Genomic DNA, 26,254 nt, shown 5'->3' with positions numbered 1-26,254 from the left:
CAGACAATAAATAAATAAAAATTACTTTTATAAAATATCATGTAATGGCCAAATTAATTTCCTCCAAAGTATCCTTCCCCACCTCATCCGTACAACCTGAACATTTTTTTTTCTTTTCCATTCCTAGTTATCCTCTGTTTATCCATGATTAATAGTTATTATCTCACTCCTAGCAGATTCTAATTTTCAGAGCCTCTTCTAAAGTTGGTGTTGCAAAATAAGTGTGGTATTACTCAGGTACCCTGACTATAGCAGAACCATCACCTTCCTTTTCTGGATCCCATTTATTTATTAGTACAGCATAAGCTCAGGATCGCTGGTATGGTTTGTTATTTGAGTCTTTGTTTTCCCTTTGTTTCTGCATCTTAAAGATCTAGTCAGTTAAAACCCTTAGACCTTCTTCGTTTTAATAGAACTTTTACTGTAGATGTACTTGTTTACAAGATTGGCTTATGTTTACGCATTTCCATTAGTAAAACTGCTTTTGAGACTTTGAATGGCTGAATCTCTGGAGAGTATTAGTAAATATGACATTAAGGTCCTCAATGAGATTTCATAGCAAATTTAGAGAGAACACTTTCCGAGGACATACAATATCAAACTCAATTTTTAATAGGAGAGTTGTTTCTAGTTAAATCTTTTTATATTTTAACTCAGCAAATTGGCTTTAAAGTCACCTCAGCATCCTGCCTGCTTTACTGCTCCCGGTCCTAGTTTTCATTCTATACTATCAAAAGCATTTGGTCAGAAGATAGTTTAAAAGTGACTGATCCATTTGTTTGACATCCCTGCCTCCAAATCTGAGTAGGACCCTCCTATTAGCCTTGCTTGCTGAGACAGGGATCATAAAGCCATGTTTTAATATCAGTGCATTAGGTACTAAAGACCAGTTCAAGCTCTATTGAGCATGTTACCCTCTACTCCCTGTTTCTTTCCACCCATTTACTTTTTATTCTCTTTAGATTATCTTTTTTATGAAAATCTCTCCAACCTCATTCATATTTTGAGGACAGGGCTTGTATTTTATCTTTGTATACTTCCTAAATTACCAGTGCTTACCAGTGTATTATGGGTGGTAGATCTTTGCAAAATCTCTGGTAATTAAAAATAAACAAATGTAATAAAGACTATTGGAGATTAGTGGGTTTTTTTAGATCCGTTTTTTTAATTTAGAAAATATAAATGGGGCTTCCCTGGTGGCGCAGGGTTGAGAGTCCGCCTGCCGATGCAGGGGACACGGGCTCGTGCCCCGGTCCGGGAATATCCCACATGCCGCGGAGCGGCTGGGCCTGTGAGCCATGGCCGCTGAGCCTGCGAGTCCGGAGCCTGTGCTCCACAACGGGAGAGGCCGCAACAGTGAGAGGCCCGCGTACTGCAAAAAATATATGTATAAATGTAAAAACATCTGTTTGTATAATTTACTAAAGCTTGTAATAATACTATAATAAATATTCTGTTCTCCATCTAAACCCTGTACACAGTGGTTTAAATTGTAAATTCATGCCGTATTTTACTGAGTACTTGTTCTGCACATAGACAAATTAATGTGTTAGCCTTTATTTTTCTTTTTAAAACTATAGGTATTGGAGGTTCCCTGGCGGTCGAGTGGTTAAGACTCCACACTTCCAGTGCAGGGGCCTTGGGTTCGATCCCTGGTTGGGGAACTAAGATCCTATGTGCTGCATGGCGCGGCCAAAACAAACAAAAAACTATAGATATTAGTTGGCATACACAAACTCAACTACCTACTTCTCATGACTAGTCATAAAGATATTATGGAAATGTAAATTGTTTCCTTGGCAGATTACTAAGTTTAAGTATTTCTCTTTTACAGTCACACAAAAAGAAGTGTTAAGAATTGTCCTTTGAGACTCTGAAGACTAAAGGTAATATCCAATGATATTTTCTTCAATAGGTTTTTATCTTCCTGGAAAGTTTCATAATTTTAAAGGCCTTGGGTTTACTGCCTCAGGTCTTTTCTTTATTGCCCTTTAGCACGTTAAATAAAATTTTCTATGCCTACCTAAAACAATCTGAAATTATAAGTCAAAAAAAGAAGAAACCTTGTGTCATCTCAGAATATGTCACCTAATTGGGTGTTGCTGTATACCCCTTGATCCTCCTATTTGGGAACGTATTATGGCCCCTCCCCTGTTTTTTAAATCAGTTTGGAACTCTTCTGATTTTATACCTCACCCTTTTCTTAAATAGACACATTGGCTCAAAGTCAAAAAGTCAGTACCAATTCCTCTTCAGCAAGAGCTTTACAACTAACTATAAGAAATGAACATGCAGTTTTGGGGAACAATGAAACTGTGCAGACAAGATTTAGTGGCAACTCATAGTCAGAAATCCAGAATTTCAGGCAAGAACTTTACAATAGACTTGTGTTGCTGCATTGTGTATAAAGAGCTCATAGGGATTGAAGAAGGTTTCTGAAACAAGAGGGGACTGTAATTACTTTGCTTCTTACATGCATGGTTAGATCTTCCAGCGAGAATAACATGGTAGGGTAATTTATTATAGAAGAGTAAATCACAGATTACATTGGAGGGAGATGGGGTGGTGTGATCCAACCATCAGTTTTGTGAATACATACACTTAAGCATGTGTGATAGCTTGTTTTTAATTTCTTTACACCAGTGCACACCTCACACATTCCGTTTAGCAGTGGGATATGCAAATTGTTCCAAATGCAGCAGCAGTACTTTCACCTGAATGTCAAAACTGTCAGAGAGCTTTAAATCAAATCTTTATAACATTTAAAAAAACCAGCCAGCCCTAAGATTGAGGCACCAAACTCACTGCAAAAACTTGATTCCCATACTTTCAAAAAGCTCCTGTATGTCAACAGGGTAATGTCAAAGTTCTCATTCACCTGCTTTCTAATTTTAACCTTTTAAGGATTTTATTTTATTTGGCTTAATTATGATATTTTCTACAAATTAATGATAAATGCCTTGATTAATAAAACCAAATGTCAGAGAAAATGACAACTTGATGAAAAATTAATACTCGGCAATATTTTAAGGTACAGAAGTACTAAAGATGTACTCTTAAATCTCATACTTCATTAGCTCCTTTTGAAGGTAGGTAACCAGGATTTTCCTTGCACTTAAGCTTTCACAGCCACATGTGTAGATGCATTTTAGCAGTATGATTTTCAGCTGTTGCTTTGACTGCTAGCTGTTATATACATACACTTTTAGTTTTTCTTTTGCTTCATAATATTTATTTTTATTTTACAAAATCAAGGTAAACTATATTTTGGGTTGGTTATATTGATGAAGCTATCATACTAAGAATCCAAATAGTAGTGTGTGTCTGTGTGTGTGTGTGTGTGTGTGTGTATGTGTGTGTGTGTGTGTGTGTATTTCAAGAGATTTCATGGTGTAAAATGTAGTAATTGGTGATTGTATATCTGCTACACTATTAATTCATTTGGTTATGAATATTTCAGCTGTTATATTTTAAAATTATTCAGTAAAAATAATCTAAGGAAAATAGATTTTTTATGGAGATTTGTTTTTTTAAATATATTTTTCATGAGCTTTCATTAAAAGACCTGAATACCAATAAAGAATTGTAACTTGCTTTCTTCTTATAAACAGTTGGTTAGATAAAAATCTGAAGAATAGGAAATATGACTTTTATTTTTTCTCCTTTTACTGCAGATCATGGAGTTGAAAGATAAAAAATATCCCTTGTATTTTTCCATGTTCACAAATATCAGGATGATTTTTAAATATGAATACTTAAAAATTCTATTATATGTTATGCGGAAATGGTACTATGGAGGATTATAGTCCATGTTAGTTTTATTTTTATATTTCAAAGATAAAGCTGCCAACCAAATGAGGGAAGGCACAATGACCTCTTCTGCGCCGTGCTTTTGCTTGGTTTGGTTGTTCAGAGATAAAATGACTCACGTAATATACTGTCAGTGAAATGGACTCACTTTGACCATCTGTTCATGTAATGACATACCTATCAACAGAAATTTTTGCCAACTAATGTTAAAGTCACTTTTCTGTAACATACTGGGAACTTCTGGGTAGGTGTTTCAGGTATGTTGCTAAGCACAGTAAGATAAATAGAGAGGAGTGTTGGTCAATATCCTGTAAATACAATATATGCCAATCCCAAGGGAAAAACATTCTTCAATGGAGATTTCTAGTACTGTTTAAAATTGGAGATGGATTGTGCTGAATCTTCCCTTAGCTGGCTCTAGGTTTTATTGTTTCTGTGTCTTGCCTGGTTCCAGGTATCTAGTCTGTACCGGCAAAGCTACTTGATGAGGAGAGGCCACCAACAACTCTGCCCTGACTGCTTACGTACCTGCCATGAATAATAAATCTGTCAGCTAGTTATCACTGCGTTGTTAACTGTCTCTGTTCTTTCTTAGCTGATCACTGCCCAGAGGAGTTTAAGTTCCATTGTATCACAAGACCTCTGTTATGTTTCTATACCTGCATTTATTTGTATGCAAAAGCATTCATTCTTCTTTTTTTCATATACCAGTAAATAAGACATGCCCCAGTTCTCTGACAGTTCTTAAATTACATAGCAAACAATGTGCTTTTTCCCTCCTTGTTTATTCTATTCTTCAGCCTCTTATCAATTTACTTCTGCATATGAGCCAATTAAATTTTATTCATTAGTTATAAGATTTGGAAATACTTACACCTACCTCACAATCCACAGTTTTATAAATGTTTAGTTGAGATTATAGTTATTTGGGGGTAAATACAAAGAGAACATCATCCTTTCCCCAAAACGAACAAAGGAGATAGACTGAAACCCAAAATAGTCTCTTAAAGGCTTTTGCTTGGTGTTATGTTGTTTGATCCTAGAAATGAGGACAACTGATTCAACCTTACGCAGTTAAAATCTTTAGCTTCAGGGAGTTGAGTTATGATATTTTAAACATGATGCTTGAGTTAACACAGACAACAATTAGCTGATGTTCTTTGAAGAATCTAAACCTTATAGGAAATTAAACAGTGTTAGACTATCTCTCATTCAACAGAAAAAAAAAACAAACCTAAAAATAAATATGTTTTCTAATGGACTTAAAATACATAAATTTCCAGTTTTAGTACTTATAATTAGACCATATCTTCTCTCTAAATGACTTATTAGCACCTTTGGAAACTGTATTCTCTCCTTTAAACCTACAGTATTTTATTCTGCAAGGTCAGGTAATTGAGACCTTACTGGTTTGGAAATATTAATGCAGCTTCCAAAGTTACTTAATGCATAACTTAAGTACCAGTAGAATTATCAGTTCTATTAAATAGGATTCATTTACCATATTTTTTTCCTTTGGAAGCTTGTGTTTATGTTAATTGAATAAAGTATGCTCATGAAACACACTGATAAATAGAGCAATAAAAAGATACCAAGAAAAACTATGACCATTGTCCAAGATGTGTAGGGGATTTGTGTTTCTTGACTAAATGCTGCATTCATTCTTCCTCCCTATCTACCATTCCCCCAAATATCCAGGTCTCTTTTTGTATGCTTTAGTGATGACAAGATGTTTTTTTATTCCTCTAATGAAGTGGGAAGCAGATTAACATGCTTTCTTCTTGGGAATTAGATTACTTATTGTAGTACTGCTCAACATATCTTTGTAATACTCCCCAACCCCTACCCACAACTAATTAGTGACTTTCAGAATTAGGGAAAATCTTAGTTGTGTGGTGGTTCTATATTTACCAGTGATCAAGGAAGTGTTACTAATACACTTGTCAGTGTTAAAAAAGAATTAAGTAAATAAAGGGCCAGATGGTCGAGCCCAGGACCTATCAAGAGCCCAGTATGTGTGGGCTGGTCCAAGAGAATGACAGAAACATTACCAGGCTAAGTGGAATCAGAGTTTGGCTTTCACTATTAAGAAACAGACTGTTTTTCAAATATGTTTTCTTATGATATAATAATTTACATGTTCGGATCTCCTTTGTACTAGTAACATTTGAGTGCATGTATTTCCCTGTGCATCAAGAACCAACAGTGTTTACAAAAGTCTCCTTTCTGATACATGTAACAGGACATAGTAGCATCAAAGTAAAGCAATTACCAGGCAAGCATTTTTTCTGGTTCAGAGAAGAATTCTTTGCTCTCTCACAAAAATCTATGTTTTTACTGTTATAACTTACTCATTATACTTTATTATAATTGACAATAGACTCTATGGTTTATGATATAAGAAACCTGGTTATGTAATGTTTGCTGTAGTACATGGCCACGTGAGGAACTAGTAAATATCTCTTAGTGTTTTGTTGTAATAAGAGCATTATAATAAGTGGTTATAATAAGATTAATTTAAACTGAAGATATTAAGAAAGCAAATTCCCTTCCTTTCCTATGATTTAATTGTCTTTACATGTATACATACATAAACACTTATTTCCCACTCTAATTTCCATCCTTTTTATTTTTCATCTATTTTAATTTATTTTATCTTGTAATATGCACTTTTGGAAGCTGTTTTAAATCTTTCTGGTTTCTAGAATAGATGCATGGGTCAGTGAATTGCTGGGTAGGTAAACTGACTAAATAAAGTATACACTTTTTTCCAAATTTTTCTTCCTCCAATCACATAAATAATGCTAGAAGAGATTAACTAACTATAGACCTCCTGCCTTCCTTCTCTTCCTTCTTTCCATCCTCCAGCAAATATTTATTGAATATCTGCTCTGTGCCAGGAACTTCCTAGGGGTTAAGATATAACTGTTGAAAAAATGAGACATAGTCTTTCCCCTTTGGGGAACTGATAAGAAAGAAGGACTAAGAAGAAAATAAAATACACATATAAGTAAATATTATAACATAGACATATAACTAAATGACATTTTTCTGGACTTCTTAATTCTGGCATGGGTTAAGAAGTTTGGTCTATAATGGAGGAATTATCTTCAATGGTCTACCTCCTTAATAGAGGTTTACTTCTAGATTTAAAAAATGCAGGCTGGCAAAATTATTTCAGATTATGTCTTGAGGGGTGGGTGGCCTTGGGATGAAGATAGGTGAAGCAATATTCGCTTTCACGGTAAGTCATAAAGAAAACAATTTTATAAATCTGGCTTACTATATATGATATAGGTGACTTCCATAAGTATTTTCAATCTCAGATTGAAAAGTCATGGGAATTTCTACTATTTAAAAAAAAACAACAATTATTTCTTTAAAGATTGTTTATTAATGGTCCAGAGTTTGAGTTTATCTGTGAATTGGGTAGTAGTAGCAGTGATGAAAGAGCAGGTGATAGAAATGTATATTTTCTCCTTCTTCTCTTTGGACATGTGTGTGGAATATTTTTGTCTTCCGATTAGATTGTTCATTATGCTCCCTTTGGACGTGTGTATTGTTTGGCCTTCCAGCCTTGCATGCTCATTCAAAGGCATTCCAAGCCATTATGCTGAACTTCAGCCTTGTTCAGTAAAAAGGTCATTTCCTCCATCAGCTGTCCACTTGGACATACATTCTTTTTACTCTCAAAAAGACTTTATATGCATTCAGAGTATATTAGATGGATTTGTCAAATTACTCACAGATAATCAGTTTTTTAAAGTTATAATTTAAACTATGGCCTCTCAAACTGTGAATTATAAGGTTTGACCCTTTGGTTCACTGTTTGACACAGCATCCATTAATTACAGTTTTTAAAGGACATTTTATTTCAGTTAGAATTTGTGTTATGAAAATAGTTTAAGTATTTTCCCTTTAAATTTCAGGAATAAATGTTTACATGTAAAAAAATATATATATATAATATGTACATTCAAGTATAATAAATAGCTGGCTTGCATATGCATGCTATATTCAAATATATTTATGCATATTTATATATTAAGCCTGTTATACATAACTATAGAAATTTTTATATAATAACCTGTGAGTTAACACTAAGATCATACTTGTTTTATATAACTGGTGTCAGGATGAGACTGACTTTTTAAATAATGTTTATCAGGGTGAGAGGGACTTTATTACTGTTTGATTCTAGGTTTTTTCCCTTTTTTTATTTTGCTGAGCAGGGATACAGAACTTGGTGCCTATAAATGCTCAGTGTCTGTCAGTAATTTGAAAGTTCTCAAGATGGTTCAATGTAGCATGATGAAGGAGAATATAAACTGGTCAAGTGGTTTTCGCAAATGTGCATAGCGCAAGGTACTGAGATGGAAAGTACATAGCGGGAAGGTCAGTTTAGGTAAGTGCAGAAAGACGTCCAGATGTGTGAACACTTTGCTGGTATCCTCAGTATTTGAAATGGAGGAATTTAGTGTTTTTTTATTGGATAAAAAGACGATATGCATATATCTGACAGTAGTTCAGCATACAGTTTTCTGTTGCTATTTAATAAAAATCTAATAATATTTAGATGATTTCTTCACTTCTAAAGCAATTTTTCTCATTTTGTACTAAACCATGTTCTTTGTTGCTAAATTCATAAAATTAAATCTAAAATATTATGGAGAGATGATTACTTAAAAACATCTGAATATTTTTCTTAGAAGTGCATAACCATCCCATTGTATTTCAAGTATTTTAGAAATGGTTAATTTGGTTTTGTTCAAATTCTTCTCTAGGCTACTGTTAGCATGATGTATTTCATATGAAAAGTTAATAATTTAGATGATGACATTGAAAATAAAGACCTCTTAAGGAAAGTGACTCTTAAAGGATCCAATGTATTGTTCCTAAATTTTTTTCCTACAAAATAGATTTCCCTTGTATGTTGAAGTGTGCTACTTTAAGATTAAAAAAAAAAAATTAACTTTATAGAAACCCCAAAAGGGGAAATTAATTTTCCAAAAAGAGGCAAATACTTATCATAGGCCATGTGTTTAGTTATTTCTAAAATACTTTTAAAACAGGATCTAAGCAGTATAAAGTCTTTTTCTGATTAAGCATATAGTTTGGATTGCATTATTTTCCTTTTAAGCCCATTAGTTTGTGGTTTTTAAGGAAATGTTTGCCTCTATTTTTTTTTCCTAAAAGTAAACATAAAGTCAGGTTATTACTAACTAAAGGTAGAATTTTCAAAAGACAAAAAATTTCTCAAACTAATTGTAAACAAATTTTTTATTTCACCAAGTATGTCTCCTTTCCCAGACAGTAAGCTTCTTGAGGGAAGGGAATATGCCTTCTTCATTTTTGTGTTTAGCTTAGACCAGATTCTCAGTAAATGTTTGTTGAATTGATTAGCCTATCAATAGACTTAGAGAAACTAACTGTGGTACTCAATTCTACTCAAAATTTATCCACAACACAACATAGCAGAAAGGAATCATTTAAGAAAAATACGTGTACTAAATTTCCTTTGGATCACTATTACAGGATTCCCTCTAGGTCTGAATATTTTTTTTGGTGCTTATTGTTATAGCTCAGTAAGGAAACAAAAGTTTTGTCCTATATGCTTCAATGAATTTAAATACAATTTTAAGACAAAAGACATTTTTTAGGCCAAAAAAATGAGGGACCAAACCAGTGACTTGTGAAAATAGTTTTATATCTTAATATTTGAAATGATAACATTGAAGGATTAATATAATAAAGTCTTAGATGTGTTTAGTACTCTATAATTTTACACTAACCACTAGTGATAATAGTACTTAGTATGAAACCGCTTTTTATATGTATAGACTTACTCAGGATCTGAAATTTAGGCAATAATTAGCCTCTCAAATGGATCTGTTTGGAAAGCATTATAAAATAATACCTCCCTTCCCAAAGAAAGATGCAGTTGTGTTAAGGCTGCGCTCATTTAATGGTGTCTCAACTGAAACAGGTGCCTTCCCTGCTTTGTCCTCCAGGAACAACTTTATAGATTTAAGCATTGAGTATACAGTACACAGTGGCACTATTAAAAAATCAGAATGAGGCCAAGGGAAAATTCATCTAGGATCCACACACCTAAATGCGGTTAGTAAACAGAGACACTAACTCTCATTAAGCATAATTAAACCTAATATTGACTGTAAACTGTTACTTACCTTAAACTTCTCTATAGAGAATGTGGAAAGTGATTAACCTAGCAGACTGGGACATTAATTACTACCACTTTCACATTAAAGTTACCATCAAGAAGGGCTATATTCATAAATAAAACATAGAAGGGATTGAGAGACTAAAAAATATGTAAATTTACTTTATAAAAGGGAAAGAAAAGCCTAAATTTAAAAAAAAAAAAAATAAGTGAGCTGTGAGCGATGCCAGCCCCAACAAAATGGAACTCTGGCTAATTACTACAAAAAAATAGGCTGAAATAATCACAGAAATGTTTCTTTGCCTTCTGACTGACAAAATCTGCTTCAGAGGAGACTCCAGTTCAACCAAGTCCATTCTTTCTCATGCATAGCGTCCTCCACTGCTGAAAGTTTGTGAGGTTTGAGGAGAGGATGCAGGAACTTGGGTGAAATAGAAATTTTTTCCTATTTTTCTCCAGTTGTTAATAGCTCTTTATTTATGAAATTGATTGTAATGATTGTATGAGTATTGTTTGATTTGTCAGCAAGAAGGCACAGTGTGTTTTGTTCAGTCAAAATGGTCTGGTAACTGGTCTCCTGCTACTGTTTAATGATCTCCTTCTTGGGTGCAATCAAAAGAGTATGTTGTGAAGGATATAAAAATGTCAGCTAAATTTAAGATCAACTGTTAAGTTTTTATATTATACTGCTGCCCCAATGGGGGAGGCCAGGATCTGGGAGATAAGAATTTAAAGAGAAAAGCAAAGTAATGACAATACAAACTTATCTACAAGCCTAAGACAATGTCTTCAAAATCTATCAGCCTGTTTGCCGTGAATGTGTGCTATTATCTATTACTTGTTTTCTATTTCCTTTCCAATAAGGAACCATATACTCACTTCTGGACTTTCTTATTACTTCACAGGGTGAGGTTTTTCTAATTTTTGGAATTGAATCTCACATACAACCTTGGTTTAACATGTTAGGCTCCTAGCCATGTCTTAGTGCTATCATGCTAAATTTTATCATTGAAGTGATATAGTACTTGTACATGTAGAAAAAGGAGCCTAGAAATTAAGCCTGGAGCATGTATTCAGTTTTTTTCAGAGGATGTGAGGTTTAATTTTAGAATAAAACCCTAATTTTTTCCCCCTGAATTTAAAGCTAGTTTCACAACTCATGAGATGAACTAATGAAACAGAAATAATTAATGGACAAAGTCTATCTTTCATTTCCCTCGTTGAAGAAAAATTCACAAACTGGTTGGATGACAGAGGATGAACAAAAACAGCGAGAGTAAGAGTACTTCTATCCTCCATTCTTGTCCTAACAATCATGACATTATGAAGTAACCATAACAATGGCACTCTTATTAATCAGACATATTTATACAGAATTAGTGTTGGCTTCTGCTCTATATTACCTTCAGTTTTACATGAACTTTTATTATCTGTGCGTATCAAAAGAGACATGGTGAATGAACAAAGAAGCCCTGTTATGAGACAAGTATTATTTGACATTTTGGGAAGCTCTTATTATAGGGTTTCCTCTTAAGTGAGAATAACGGGAAGGTTGTCATTAGTTGCACTATTACAGACACTCTGGATTTTTAAAAACAGAAATGGAGCCCACTTTTTTCCTTGAAGAAGAATCATTAGTTAGAACAATTCGAATGATCCAGACTTCTAACCAAGACTTGGCCCCCTAATCTCCTTGCTTGATTATGTGAAACAATGACCCCATAAGGCATCTCTTAAGATAATTGTTTTTCCCATGGTTTACAGAGCTAAGTTAACTGTATGGTTCTCTTATTTTTTAAAAAATATATCATCATCTTTAGACTTTTGGAAAATCTCTGATTAAACCAAAATGCAGAAGACTTGCAAGGCCTATAGCCCTATTGCAAGCCAGGTGCCTTTTTAGTTTTTCCATGCTAAAAAAGGACAGCTAGGGCTTCCCTGGTGGTGCAGTGGTTGAGAGTCCGCCTGCCGATGCAGGGGACACGGGTTCGTGCCCCGGTCCGGGAAGATCCCACATGCCGTGGAGCGGCTGGGCCCTTGAGCCATGGCCACTGAGCCTGCGCGTCCGGAGCCTGTGCTCTGCAACGGGAGAGGCCACAACAGTGAGAGGCCCGCGTACCAAAAAAAAAAAAAAAAAAAAAAAAGGACAGTTCTAAGTAAGTTCTTTCGAGTTCTTCTTCCCAGTCTTATGATAGGTGTGACTGGGAATTATGGTGAAAAAAAGCCTGACTGGGTAATATTGAATTGATTCTTAAACTCACGGGGTCCGGATGTTCAAAAACTGACCAGTTGTCATATTTTTTTTTCTACAGTTTAGGATAAAATTTTAAGTCCATAGAGTGAAAATAATACTATTGAAAAGAAAATAGGTGAATCACTACAGCTGCAATACATCAGCTGCCTGAATAAGGAGAACAGTGATTCTCAAAGTGCAGAAAGTAGAGATCAAAACTACCACTTGTGGGGTCTTTTCAAATTAACCTCCCCCAGGTTGACAATTATTTGTATAGACACTTGTCTGAAAGCCAAAAATACTAGAAAACAGTTTGACCAATTGATAATTAAGCTGCTTTTAATCTTTTGTAGTTTAAATGTAGAAAATAGAATAGAGATTTTTAAATCACAGAATTTTCCTCTGCTCTCACCATATCTTCCTATTTTATGTTAACAGAGACTAAATTTGGGGGTTCAGTGAAGAAACAAGCAACCCCCCCCCAAATAACACATAAACCCTCAAGAAGAAAAAAAGGCTGCCAAGTTTGGTGTTTAAATACATGTGAAACAAGCCAAGTTTTCTAAATGAGCCACGAAAAATCATTAAACTCCTCCTAATTACCCATCTATCTTTCATAGCAATAGGATAGGACCTGTTTTGTACCTTGAAGTACTTAAACTGAATCCTTTAAAAAAGTATTTATTTGTCTGTTTTTAATTTCTCATGTTTTCTATTATACATTTTTAATTGGATGCTAGAAAGATAGGCAAAGTGATTTTATCTTTGGTCGTTCTGCTATGTCTAAGTAGGGGGATACTTAAAACCTATTTACAATAGGAGAGATCATCCTTGTCTAGATTCAAGATATTCCTTGGCTTTGAACTCTAGAATGAAATGTCTTCTCCTTTTAGGGGCATTAACGAAACCATACATTTTAGACAGGGTCACTATATACCTATTTTGCTACTTATAAGGCACTTATTACCCAAATAGCACTTGAAGGTGTTTCAAAGCAGTATATATTTGCACACGTCTTAGATCCTCACCAGATTATGAACTGTGGGAGCAGGCAATATATCATTTATAACTTTATATCCTCTTTAGTGCTCTGGATATTACAGGTATGCAGTGCATTTTTTAGGTGATTCTTGCTTTAAGTGAAGAGAAGCTGAGGTCACTGAGGAGAGCCACCAAATTGAAGAATGGTTCAAGAAACTTCTTTTGCATCGGAATGTGATTCATCTTAATTTTCAAATACATAAAGTTTTCAAGGAAATATATTCACCTTTGACTTATAAATCACTAGTTTCCTCTAGTAGCCAACTATATATATCCCACCTATGACCTAAACTAAAGCTAGTTGTATTTTAGTATAACACATCTTTGGTAACAAATACATGCTTTCATTCACTAAAAGAAAAAAAAATTATTAGTGCTAACTTTGTGCAAAGCAAAGAGATATACAAGTGAAAATATAGGGTGTCTGCTCTCAAGAGACACCCTATATGGGCTGCTGGGGTCTCAAACACAAAATAATTCTATAAGTATTAATACCTTAAGAGGGGCCTAAAGTGTTACTATGGGAACATTAAAATCTATTTAGGAGAGCAAGGAAAGATTTACAAAGATCATATTCAAATGGAAGTTTGAAAGATGAATAGGTTTGATAGGTGAAGGGCAGGCAGGGGTGGGAGGTGGTTGCACTGGGGGAGAACATTCTAGGAAAAAGTAATAGTATGCATGAAGACCCAGAAGAATGAGAAAGCCTGGCTCATTCAGAAATGGCAATGGTTTAGTATGGCTGAGCCTTAGGGTGGAAGTAAGAAGTAAGGCTGGATGGGTAATGTTGGTCAGATTATAAAGGGCCCTAAATCCTGTACTAAGGAGATTGGATTTTATCGTGTCACCGTTGGTGAGTCATTGGAAGATAAATATAAGATGACACTTTCAAGAGTGTGGAAGTATAATCCATACCACATAATGATCAAGTGGGTATGGAGGATGGTGGAGGAGTCATGAATAAGCCAGCTTCCTGGATTTGGTGAGTGAACGGATCATTTATAAAGATAGAAAATGCAGCTAGCTACTGCCTTCTCTCTTTTCCCTATCTACACTCAAATTTCACCAGAGATGTTTATACTCTGTATTTCCATTTCCTCACCAATGCATTCATCAGTTCACCCCATCTGCTTCTGAGACCTCTGTCACTTCACCAAAGTAACTCTTATTGAGATCTCATTGAGCATTTTATCTTGCTGACCACTTCCTCCTTTGTGGAATGCTTTCTGCCCTATTTTCCATGCCATCATTCTGATTTTCTTCCTATGCCCCTTGTTACTCCCTTGATGTTTCCTTTCCAGGCATCTTCTCCAATAACTAGCTGTTAAATGTTGGAGATCCTCAAGTCTGGATCCAAAGTGCTTCTATTGGTGCCCAGTATTTTTGGCATCTGTATAGCCACAACACATTGAGATGTTTTCAGAGAATGTACTATAATTCTTTTAAAGTCCTTTTTTGGGGACCGTGTTTCAAAGGTTGTATTTAAGTACATAGTCTTGTATTCTTTATTACTAGTAATACATATTGGATTGGCCAAAAGTTTCATTTTTTTCCCATTAAGATGGCTCTAGTAGCACTTAGTTGTCTTTAACTTCATTCAAAACAATTTTGTTAGATTATATGTGACAGCTGTCATATCTGTGTGCCTTTAAAAAAAGACATCAAAATTCGTGAATTTTTATGTAGCCATTTTAATATGGAAGATGGAAGAAAAAAAGCAACATTTTCGGCATATTATATTTATTACTTCAAGAAAGGTAAAAACGCAACTGAAACGCAAAAAAAAAGATTTGTGCAGTGTATGGAGAAGGTGCTGTGACTGATCAAATGTGTCAAAAGTGGTTTGCGAAGTTTCGTGCTGGAGATTTCTCACTGGATGATGCTCCACGGTCGGGTAGACCAGTTGATAGCGATGAAATTGAGACATTAATTGAGAACAATCAACATTATACCACATGGGAGACAGCCAACCTACTCAAAATATCCAAATCAAGTGTTGAAAATCATTTGCACCAGCTTGGTTATGTTAATCACTTTGATGTTTGAGTTCCACATAAGTTAAGTGAAAAAAACCTTCTTGACCGTATTTCCGCATGCGATTCTCTACTTAAACATAATGAAAATATTCCGTTTTTAAAACAAATTGTGACGGGTGATCAAAAGTGAATATTGTACAATAATGTGGAATGAAAGAGACCGTGGGGCAAAAGAAATGAACCACCAACAACCACACTAAAGGCCAGTGTTCATCCAAAGAAGGTGATGTGTATGTGTTGGGATTGGAAGGGAGTCCTATATTATGAGCACCTTCCGGAAAACCAAACGATTAATTCCAAGTACTGCTCCCGATTAGACCATCTGAAAGCAGCATTAGACGAAAAGCGTCCAGAATTAATCAACAGAAAATGCATCATCTTCCATCAGGATACCACAAGACCGCATGTTTCTTTGATGACCAGGCAAAAACTGTTACAGCTTGGCTGGGAAGTTCTGACTCATCTGCTGTATTCACCAGACATTACACCTTTGGATTTCCATTTATTTAGGTCTTTATAAAATTCTCTTAATGCAAAAAATTTCAGTTCCCTGTCAGACTGTAAAAGGCACCTGGAACAGTTTTTTGCTCAAAAAGATAAAAAGTTTGGGGAAGATGGAATTATGAAGTTGCCTGAAAAGTGGCAGAAGGTAGTGGAACAAAAGGGTGAATACGTTGCTCAATAAAGTTCTTGGTGAAAATGAAAAATGTGTGTTTTATTTTTACTTAAAAACCGAAGGCACCTTTTGGCCAACCCAATAATACTCAACACATGCCCACAGGGGAACTCATATGTAACTTTTGTTCTAATTTGTACATCTTATAAGATCTTCCTGATGTTTATGTTTTAATATTAGGCAATTATTAATCCCCCTTGAATCTCAGTTTCTTAATCTATAGTATATGAGGAGCCATACCAGCTCTTTAGAATTCCATTATGCTATGGTTTGATATTTTACTACCTGAAGAGGACAGTGAACTCTAAAGGATGTGCAGCTATCACTTGAATTACATAGTCAAAGTTTATAAAAATGCTTGCCTGTCTTCTCCACATCTACACTTCACACTTTACTTCCTATTTTTAAGATAGTTCCATGCTTGTGGAACTATTCCTTCTTCCATGTTTACTTAAATTTCTTTCCACAGTTTTTGCTATGAAATTTTATCAAAACACTTTTGAAAATCTGAGTAGATTTTATATTATGGTTACTGCACTCACCAATGCTTAATTAACCCCACAGGAAGCCTGGATGTGAGAAGCTCAATTAACCAAGTAGGGCTTAAGATATTCAAGGGTCTTACCCTTTTGTACATATTCCCCTCATTTGTCTTTAGTCCTATTTTTTTTTTTTAGTGTGATTGGGTCACATTGCCAATGTACTTTCAGATCTCTGTGAAAATGGCCACTTTAAGGACAGGTTAGTTGGATATTCAGGACACAGTTTTATTCTTAGAGCCCATTTGATGCTAGTGATTCATCTACATTTAGCTTATTAATGAATTTTAGAGTAAGCTTTGTATTTGTCATTATTTTAAATCTAGAACCTCTGAATTTGTGTGCTTCAAAATACATCTGAGGCATGGGAATCTGCTTAATGTTTTCCTAGTGCATGTGCATGTGTGTGGGTGTGCATTTGCTTAGTATGTGTGTATACATTTTTTTTTACTAACTTAATAAAACATCTCTGAATTTCCCTGCATATTGCTAACTTATTTATTCCCTTGGCATACAAAACACCAAAACGAACAGACAAAATTGAAACAACAAGAACAACAAAAGAAAACTCACTTGGTTTTGCTGTCTCTTGCCAACCTCATTTTTTTCTTATGGATTTTTTTTTTATCTTACCCAATATCGAATGGATTTTCTATCTCAATTTGAATAATTTTTACTGAACACTTGCAATGTGCAATCTACCTGGACTTACCCCCCAGACCATCCACTACGTGACCTTCTTTTTTTTTTTTTGTCTTGTTATCTCATTTTATTTACTTTGTAGAACTCTTCCAAATATTAGAGGAAAGAAATCAATATCAATTTTCACCTGAAGTGACCTTCTTTTACTCATTTGATCAGTCTTTCTATTTAAAAAATAAATGGTCTTTTTTTCTCATATTTCTTTGTTCACTTTATCATTTAAACATACAGTAGGATATTCCCCATTTCCACTTTTATCTTTCTTCATGTCCATTTTTTTGTTTCTTCACATTTTATCCAATAAATTATTTGAAGGTAAGCCTTGAGCTACCTGTGTAATTTTCTGTCTTAAAAACACTCCTTTAGGGTTTGCTTGTCCATCTCTAACTAATTGTCCATTGGTGCTCATTATGGGAAGTGAGGGAAGTGAGAATTCTATTTTGTTCCTCTTGGGGTCCTGGAAAGAAAATAGCTGGGTAATTCAGAGTATTTGTGAATTTTAGGTTTTGTTCTACTTAAATCTTGGTTACACATAGTTTTGTCCCGAGCTAGCCAGAGATAGGAAATTTTGTGAAAAATTCAAGTGCAATTTTACCATTTCTGAGTAATTTATAAATTTAGACTATTTCTCTTGATATCTTCAAAATATCTAACTTTAAGAAATCTATAAAGATTATACTCTACCCCGAAGAAGAATAATTCCCTCACAGAAGTGCAAGTATAAATATTGTGCTGCAATAGGATGCTACCAGCTGATTCTGTCTTCGTTTTTAAAATTTTATATATTATATTGTTCCCCGATTCTGTGAATAAGAATGGCAGATGAAGCATTATGAGCTGTTTATCACTGTCATACAAAATAAGTCACAGGAAGTAAGAAATATCTGGACTCTAAAAAATATTACAATTTCAATTCTTTAGGCGAGAAGCCATAATTTCTCCTTACTGGATCCTGTCTGTAGAAGAGAGAATCCACCAAAGAGTAAATACTCGGTCAGCATAAATTGATGGTGAAAATTCCTGAAGTTTAGCCTTGAAAGGGAGCTTTATAAAATGTCTTTGTAGCCATAAGAAAAAGCTCCCTTCTGAAATGCTATGTATTGAAAAGCACAGATACTTGTATGGAGACACTCAAATAGAGATGAGTCCATTTTTAGTACATTGTGTGGGGCACTCCCCACATGCCTGGAACTCCATTAATAGCAATTTATGTTGTGTTCTTTTCATTTCATTTTGCTAATGAATTTAGTATCAGATTGATGGGTGCTTGGAACAGAAGACTTAATCTGCAGATTAAGTAGAGCAGTATACACTTCCCAGATAAAGGCCTACAAAGCAATCTCCATTGGATGTCAAGCTCTAGATACAAAAGGATACTTGGAAACACTTTCTTTTCAGCAGGTATGAATTGAGTTAGCAACCTTTGATCTATGGATTCATATTTCTTTAAAAAGGGTGACATCACTTCCCAGCTAGCATTTGGAAATGTGTGGTTGTTACAGTGACCAGGAAGCACTATTGGAATTTAGTAGATAGGGAAAAGACATAACTTTAAGTTCTGCAATATATGGACTAATTACTTACAAAGGAGACTTGGCCAGCTCCCAAAGCCAGTAGCATTTCTATAGTGAAATGCTATTTGGGGAATCAGAAACGTATCACTTGTGGCAATAGTTTTCAAACATTTTCATAAACCACAGAAAGAAATGCATTTAAATCATGACCTAGTATACTAATGCAGGCATTTATAAATTGAAACAAAAATATCACAGTATTTACCCTTTCTGTGCATGATACCTACAAGTATTTTCCATTCTATCAATTTTATCTCATTCTATCCTATCCTTTTCTATTTTTCCTTTTCTTTTAAAGTCTAAAACCCACTCTCTTAACTTCAAGACCACTAATAGTACACTGGACAGTTGAAAACAATGTTTTAGAGATCTTTAAATTTCCTAGTAAGAACAGGGTAAAAGACAAAGTAACTTGCCTTTAATATGACTTGGTTTCCTTTTATTCTAAGCAGAGCTTGTAATTTCCATGTATGACTATGGTCCACATTTCTTTTGGGGAGAGGCCTGGGCCCATACTCCAGTAATCCTGGTATAAAGTCTGATTGCCACCTTTCCCCTTTTTTGCCATGAAAATGAGGGAAGAGAAACAGCACTACCCCAGCTCACTCATGGCATTTGGATCTAAGGACTCAAAGTTGCCACTGTGGTGCATATTAGGAACCATGTGGTGTTATGTGAAAATGAACAGGGTTCAATGAGATGAGAGTAAAACACTCTACTTTTCCTGTCAGAGTGAGTCATCCCTAAGCTGTGGGATGGTGACTTGGCATATTGGGCCTCTCCCTTGCCTGTTGTTGATTGAGGCAAATGTGGAGTCAAGTAGCCTTCATGTTTTGGTGCAGTGTCCAATTTATCATGGTTGTATAAAGTTAACCAATATTCTTGGCTTCTCAGAATATTGTCAGAGTATTGGCTTTTCAGAGTATTTTTAATAGGAATAGTTGCTGATCGCAAGCCTACCATTATATCTTAATTTTCTTCATGTCCTTTACCTAAAGTGATTGTACCAAATAAATGTAGTCATTCTCAGGTGAAGGTGGGAAAGGGTTAATTTGGGGGAAAAAAGCTCCCCTAGTGATTTCAGTATATCTTCCTAGTAGTGGACCATTATTTGTCTATTTCCAGGATACCTACCCTGCTCTCTTAAGTCATCAGAAGACCAGCAGAACAGGGTTTAGTCACGCAGAGGTGAGCTGAGCATGGGCAATTTTCTGCTATCATCTTCCTGGTCCATGTGCTATTCTCATGAGTATTTGTCCATCTGTTTGACTGAAAAGGCAGGATTTAAGTTAATCCCTTGCTTCTGTTGTGTTGACCCAGTGACAATTGCAGAATGCCTTGAGTTGGAGATTTATATTTAGGGAATGAGATCATAACAATCAGTTCCTCTTCCTATGATCTGAGTTTATTAGCATTTTTGCACACTTTTGTCAGTATGGTATGCTCTTATCTGGTTGTTTAGAGACCTTGGTCCTATTTTCAGTAGTAGAACACATTTAGTATTAAATCTTTAGCATTGTGCATGGATACTTCAGATCCATTTATAAAGTAAAACAACACTATTTGGCACCAACTTTTAAAAGGGATTTTAACAATTAGACTTAGTATGTCACAGAATTTGCCTTCTTATTTCACTTTTACTAGATTCCTCTCCCAGTTACTTTCCACTCATATTGTTCCGTCTGTGTAAATAGGCCCATTTCTTTACAAACAAAACAAAATAAAATGTATCCTCCTCTTTCCAACTTTTTTGTTCAGCTATGCCCAGGAAAAAAAAAAAAAAGATTTCATAGAAAGCCAAAGTTAGAGATGGAGTGATGGAGTGTCAGTTCGCTTTCCCTTTCTTCATTTCAAGCCATCATTTCTTATTTGACAAGGGGACTTACCAGTGCCCTAATCTTCCCTTATAATGAGAAAAACCTTACCTGTGAGACATCTCTGTGTATGATTTCAGGGTTGAGTACAAGAGCTAAGATAATGAAGACTTATCCCACTTGAGTTGGGCAGCATGAAAAGAAACAGAGTGATTTTTTTTTATTTTGTCAAAGTCCTTAGAGAGTGGTTGTCAATAAGTCAGTGAAGCCAAGATCAGAAGACAAACCCAAGCACAATGGTGCAACTAAAAAGTGAATTCAATCCAAAAGCTAGGAATGAAGCAAAGCAATATGGAGAGAAAAAGGAAGAAGTTTCTGGGTAAGCTGTATGAACAGAACTTGGGAAACTGTATCTTGTTTATATTGGTCCTCAACCACTTGGTACATCGAGAGTTAATTAGAGTGCCCAGGTAGATAGCAGGAGGCTATTTTGTCACTGGTTACTGCCATTTAGGAATTTGCCCAGGAGTTACGGGAGCTGGAGTTGTCAGAATTCATTCACAGTCATGGAATGGCTCATTGTGCTGGTTACCCTGTGCTGATGAGGTGCTGAATGCTTGATCTCCAACTTCTAGGTAACCATAGTAGCAGTAGTATGGTTCACCTCAGGACACACCTGCTCTGGTGAGATTGTTCTATGGGATGAAGAAGAGTTCCAGACTTCTACTTGGCAGCCATGATCAAAGTGCTTTAGGAGCTTTGTTAGCAGCAATGACAGCTGCAAGTGCAGGCACTTTTTTCTTTTCCTTGTTGCCCAATATTAGCCAGAGCAGAGTAGAATCTATCTACCTCCACAAGATGTTGTTCCATCCAGGACCCAGTTAAGTTTTTCTATTCCTCTGGTGTTTCCCCCAGGGAGTGCTTGGCTTCTAATAGTATTTGCTGTTGAGTGCACTTGAGGTGCTGCAAATCTTATCTTGCTTTGGAGGAGAACTGTGACTATTCAGATTTCACTTTCTCTGTGTTCTCATTGAAGCATGCTGGAACTGGCACTTCTTAAACTCACTCTTTTCTTGGGTGGGTCCTTCTTCACTCCATAATCTTAGCTTAAATGATACTTCTCCAAAGCAACTTTCTTAGATCATCCTGTCTAAGGTAGGATGCTCCTGTTAATTCATACCACAGTACTGTGTTTTTTTCCTTCTTAGTATATAGTAGTCCCTTTGTATCTGTGGGGGAGTTGGTTCCAGAACCCCCAAGGATATCAAAATCCTAGGATGCTCAAGTCCCTTATATAAAATGGCCTATTATTTGCATATAACCTGCATACGTCCCTTTTTATACTTTAGATCATCTCTGGATTACTTATAATACCTAATACAATGTAAATGCTATGTAAGTAATTGTAAATATAATATAAATGCTATGTAAGTGATTTCCAGTGTAGGGCAAATTCAAGTTTTGCTTTTTGGAACTTTCTGGAAAATTTTTGGAATATTTTAGATGGGTGGTTGGTTGAATTCACACCTGCAGAACCTGTGGATATGGAGGACCAGCTGTATATGACTCCAGGAAATTGTAAATGTATGTGTGTATCAATAATTACATTTACATTTATTGTAATTATTGATATGTTTGGATTTATGTCTACCATTTTATATTTTGTTTCGTTTGTTCCCTCTGTTTTCCATTCCTCCATTTCCCATTTCCTGCCTTGTTTTGAGGTTATGTGAACATTTTTATTGTCCATTTTAGTTTATCTACTGTGCTTTTGACTATATATCTTTGTATATTTTTAGGGGTTATTCTATAGGTTGCAATATGTATACTTTTCACAGTCTTTATTTTTTAATTTTTTTAAATTATTTTTTCAGGTGCTAACAGGAATTGCTTGGTTTTTTTTTAAATTAATTTTTATTGGAGTATAGCTGCTTTACAATGTTGTGTTAGCTTCTACTACACAGCAAAATGAATCAACCATACATATATATTTATCCCTTCCCTTTTGGATTTCCCTCCCATTTAGGTTCACAATCTTTTTAGAATCAATATTTTGTCACTTCAAGTAGAATGTAGAAATCTTGACACCGTATAAGTTCTTTTACTCTCCCAGTTTTGCAATATTGTTGTCATATATTATCTTTACATACACTGAAAACCGTATCAGATAATGTTACAATTTTTTCTTTCAACTATCAAGCATGTTTTAAAGAACTCAAGAGGAGAAGAACAGTTCATTCTGTTGACACATGTTTATCATTTCTGTTGCTTTTCCTTTATTCTTGATGTATAAAATTTCCTCTGGTATCATTTTCCTTCTGTCTGGAGAACTTCCTTTGCAATTCTTTTAGAGCAGTTCTTCTGGCAACCAGTTTTCTTAGTTCTTTTTCATCTGACAATGTCTTTTTTTTTGGCTGCATTGGGTCTTCATTGCTGTGCGCAGGCTTTTCTCTAGTTGTGGCGAGTGGGGGCTACTGTTCGGTGTGGTGTGAGGGCTTCTCATTGCAGTGGCTTCTCTTGTTGTGGAGCATGGGCTCTAGACATGTGGGTTTTAGTAGTTGCAGCACACTGGCTCAGTAGTTGCAGCACGCGGGCACTAGAGTGCACGGGCTTCAGTAGTTGTGGTGTGCAGGCTCAGTAGTTGTGGCTTGTGGGATGTAGAGTGCAGGCTCAGTAGTTGTGGTGCATGGGCTTAGTTGCTCTGTGGCATGTGGGATCTTCGTAGACCAGGGATCAAACCCGTGCCCCCTATCCTGGCAGGCAGATTCTTAACCACTGTGCCACCAGGGAAGTCCCCTGACAATGTCTTTATTTCACTTCTGTAAAACTATTTTTACTGGATATAGAATTCTATGTTGATGGTTCTTTTCTCTCAGCACTTTTAAAAAGGTATGTCATTTCCTTCTGTCTTCTGTGGTTTCTGATGAGAAATCCACAGTCATTTGGATCATTGTTCCCTTACTGGTAATGTGTAATTTCCTCTAGATGATTTTAAGATATTTTTCCTTATTTTCAGTTTCCACAGTTTAGGTTTCATGTATCGGGACATGGGTTTTCTGTTTGTTTCTATTCTGTTTGGAGTTTCCGACACTTCTTGAACCTGTAGATTTATGTATTTCACAAAATTTGGGAGATTTCCAGTCATTATTTTTCCAGATATTTTTTCAGCACTAAACCCTTTTCCCTTTCCTTCTGATACTATGATGACAAGAATGCTATACTTCTTGTTATTGCTCCACAGGTCCCTGAGCCTGTTCTTACTTATTTTTCTCTGTTGTTCAAATTGGATCTGATCTGTCTTAAAGCTCAGTGACTCTTTTCACTGTCATCTTCATTTTGTTATTGAGTGATTTTGTTGTTATTGTTGTTGGTTTTATTTTGCTGTTTCAAGACCATTCCTTGCTGGAGCATTTTTATAATAGCTACTTTTAAATCATTGTCAGACAATTTCAACATCTGTCTCATTTCAGTGTTTGTGACTGTTAATTATCTTTTCTCATGTGAGTTGAGATTTTCCTGGTTCTTCACATGCCTAGTAATTTTGGATTGCAACCTGGGCATTTTTTTTTTTTTTTACATCTTTATTGGAGTATAATTTCTTTAAAATGGTGTGTTAGTTTCTGCTTTACAACAAAATGAATCAGTTATATATATACAATGTTCCCATATCTCTTCCCTCTTGTGTCTCCCTCCCTCCCACCCTCCCTATCCCACCCCTCCAGGCGATCACAAAGCACCGAGCTGATCTCCCTGTGCTATGCGGCTGCTTCCCACTAGCTATCTACCTTACACTTGGTGGTATATATATATGTCCATGCCTCTCTCTCACTTTGTACAGCTTACCCTGCCCCCTCCCCATATCCTCAAGTCCATTCTCTAGTAGGTCTGTATCTTTATTCCTGTCTTACCCTTAGGTTCTTCATGACATTTTTTCCCCTTAAATTCCATATATATGTGTTAGCATACGGTATTTGTCTCTCTCTTTCTGACTTACTTCACTCTGTATGACAGACTCTAGGTCTATCCACCTCATTACAAATAGCTCAATTTCGGTTTTTTTTTATGGCTGAGTAATATTCCATTGTATATATGTGCCACATCTTCTTTATCCATTCATCCGATGATGGACACGTAGGTTGTTTCCATCTCTGGGCTATTGTAAATAGAGCTGCAATGAACATTTTGCTACATGACTCTTTTTGAATTATGGTTTTCTCAGGGTATATTCCCAGTAGTGGGATTCCTGGGCCATATGGTAGTTCTATTTGTAGGTTTTTAAGGAACCTTCATACTGTTCTCCACAGTGGCTGTATCAATTTACATTCCCACCAAAGGAGGGTTCCCTTTTCTCCACACCCTCTCCAGCATTTATTGTTTCTAGATTTTTTGATGATGGCCATTCTGACTGGTGTGAGATGATATCTCATTGTAGTTTTGATTTTCATTTCTCTAATGATTAGTGATGTTGAGCATTCTTTCATGTCTTTGTTGGCAGTCTGTATATCTTCTTTGGAGAAATGTCTATTTAGGTCTTCTGCCCATTTTTGGACTGGGTTGTTTGGTTTTTTGTTATTAAGCTGCATGAGCTGCATATAAATTTTGGATATTAATCCTTTGTCAGTTGCTTCATTTGCAAATATTTTCTCCCATTCTGAGGGTTGTCTTTTCGTCTTGTTTATGGTTTCCTTTGCTGTGCAAAAGCTTTGAAGTTTCATTAGGTCCCATTTGTTTATTTTTGTTTTTCTTTCCATTTCTCTAGGAGGTGGGTCAAAAAGGATCTTGCTGTGATTTATGTCATAGAGTGTCCTGCCTATGTTTTCCTTTAAGAGTTTGATAGTTTCTGGCCTTACATTTAGGTCTTTAATCCATTTTGAGCTTATTTTTGTGTATGGTGTTAGGGAGTGATCTAATTTCATACTTTTAAATATACCTGTCCAGTTTTCCCAGCACCACTTATTGAAGAGGCTGTCCTTTCTCCACTGTACATTCCTGCCTCCTTTATCAAAGATAAGGTGACCATATGTGCGTGGGTTTATCTCTGGGCTTTCTATCCTCTTCTATTGATCTATGTTTCTGTTTTTGTGTGAGTACCATACTATCTTGATTACTGTAGCTTTGTAATATAGTCTGAAGTCAGGGAGCCAGATTCCTCCAGCTCTGTTTTTCGTTGTCAAGATTGCTTTGGCTATTCGGGGTCTTTTGTGTTTCCATACAAATTGTGAAATTTTTTGTTCTAGTTCTGTGAAAATTGCCAGTGGTAGTTTGATAGGGATTGCATTGAATCTGTAGATTGCTTTGGGTAGTAGAGTCATTTTCACAATGTTGATTCTTCCAATCCAAGAACATGGTATATCTCTCCATCTATTTGTATCATCTTTAATTTTTTTCATCAGTGTCTTACAATTTTCTGCATACAGGTCTTTTGTCTCCTTAGGTAGATTTATTCCTAGATATTTTATTCTTTTTGTTGCAGTGGTAAATGGGAGTGTTTTCTTGATTTCACTTTCAGATTTTTCATCATTAGTGTATAGGAATGCCAGAGATTTCTGTGCATTAATTTTGTATCCTGCTACTTTACCAAATTCATTGATGAGCTCTAGTAGTTTTCTGGTAGCATCTTTAGGATTCTCTATGTATAGTATCAT

The 26,254-nt window shown here is 35.5% G+C and overlaps 1 protein-coding gene across 17 annotated transcripts in view; it reads left to right on the top strand.

Moving 5' to 3' along the window:
• Positions 1-26,254, top strand: part of ZBTB20 (zinc finger and BTB domain containing 20) — an 820,261-nt gene that overhangs the window by 181,767 nt on the left and 612,240 nt on the right. For all 17 annotated transcript variants that reach the window (XM_029213650.1, XM_029213649.1, XM_029213648.1 and 14 more), the window contains one exon: positions 1,835-1,886. The gene's annotated coding sequence lies outside the window, so the exon portion shown is untranslated. The remainder of the gene's footprint in view (positions 1-1,834; positions 1,887-26,254) is intronic.

The sequence above is a fragment of the Monodon monoceros genome, unplaced genomic scaffold (assembly GCF_005190385.1).
Source record: "Monodon monoceros isolate NGI ecotype Baffin Bay Population unplaced genomic scaffold, NGI_Narwhal_1 Super_Scaffold_11, whole genome shotgun sequence".
Lineage (NCBI taxonomy): Eukaryota > Metazoa > Chordata > Mammalia > Artiodactyla > Monodontidae > Monodon > Monodon monoceros.
The sequence above is the reverse complement of the archived record's forward strand: the minus strand, read 5'-3'. Positions and strand labels throughout refer to the sequence as shown.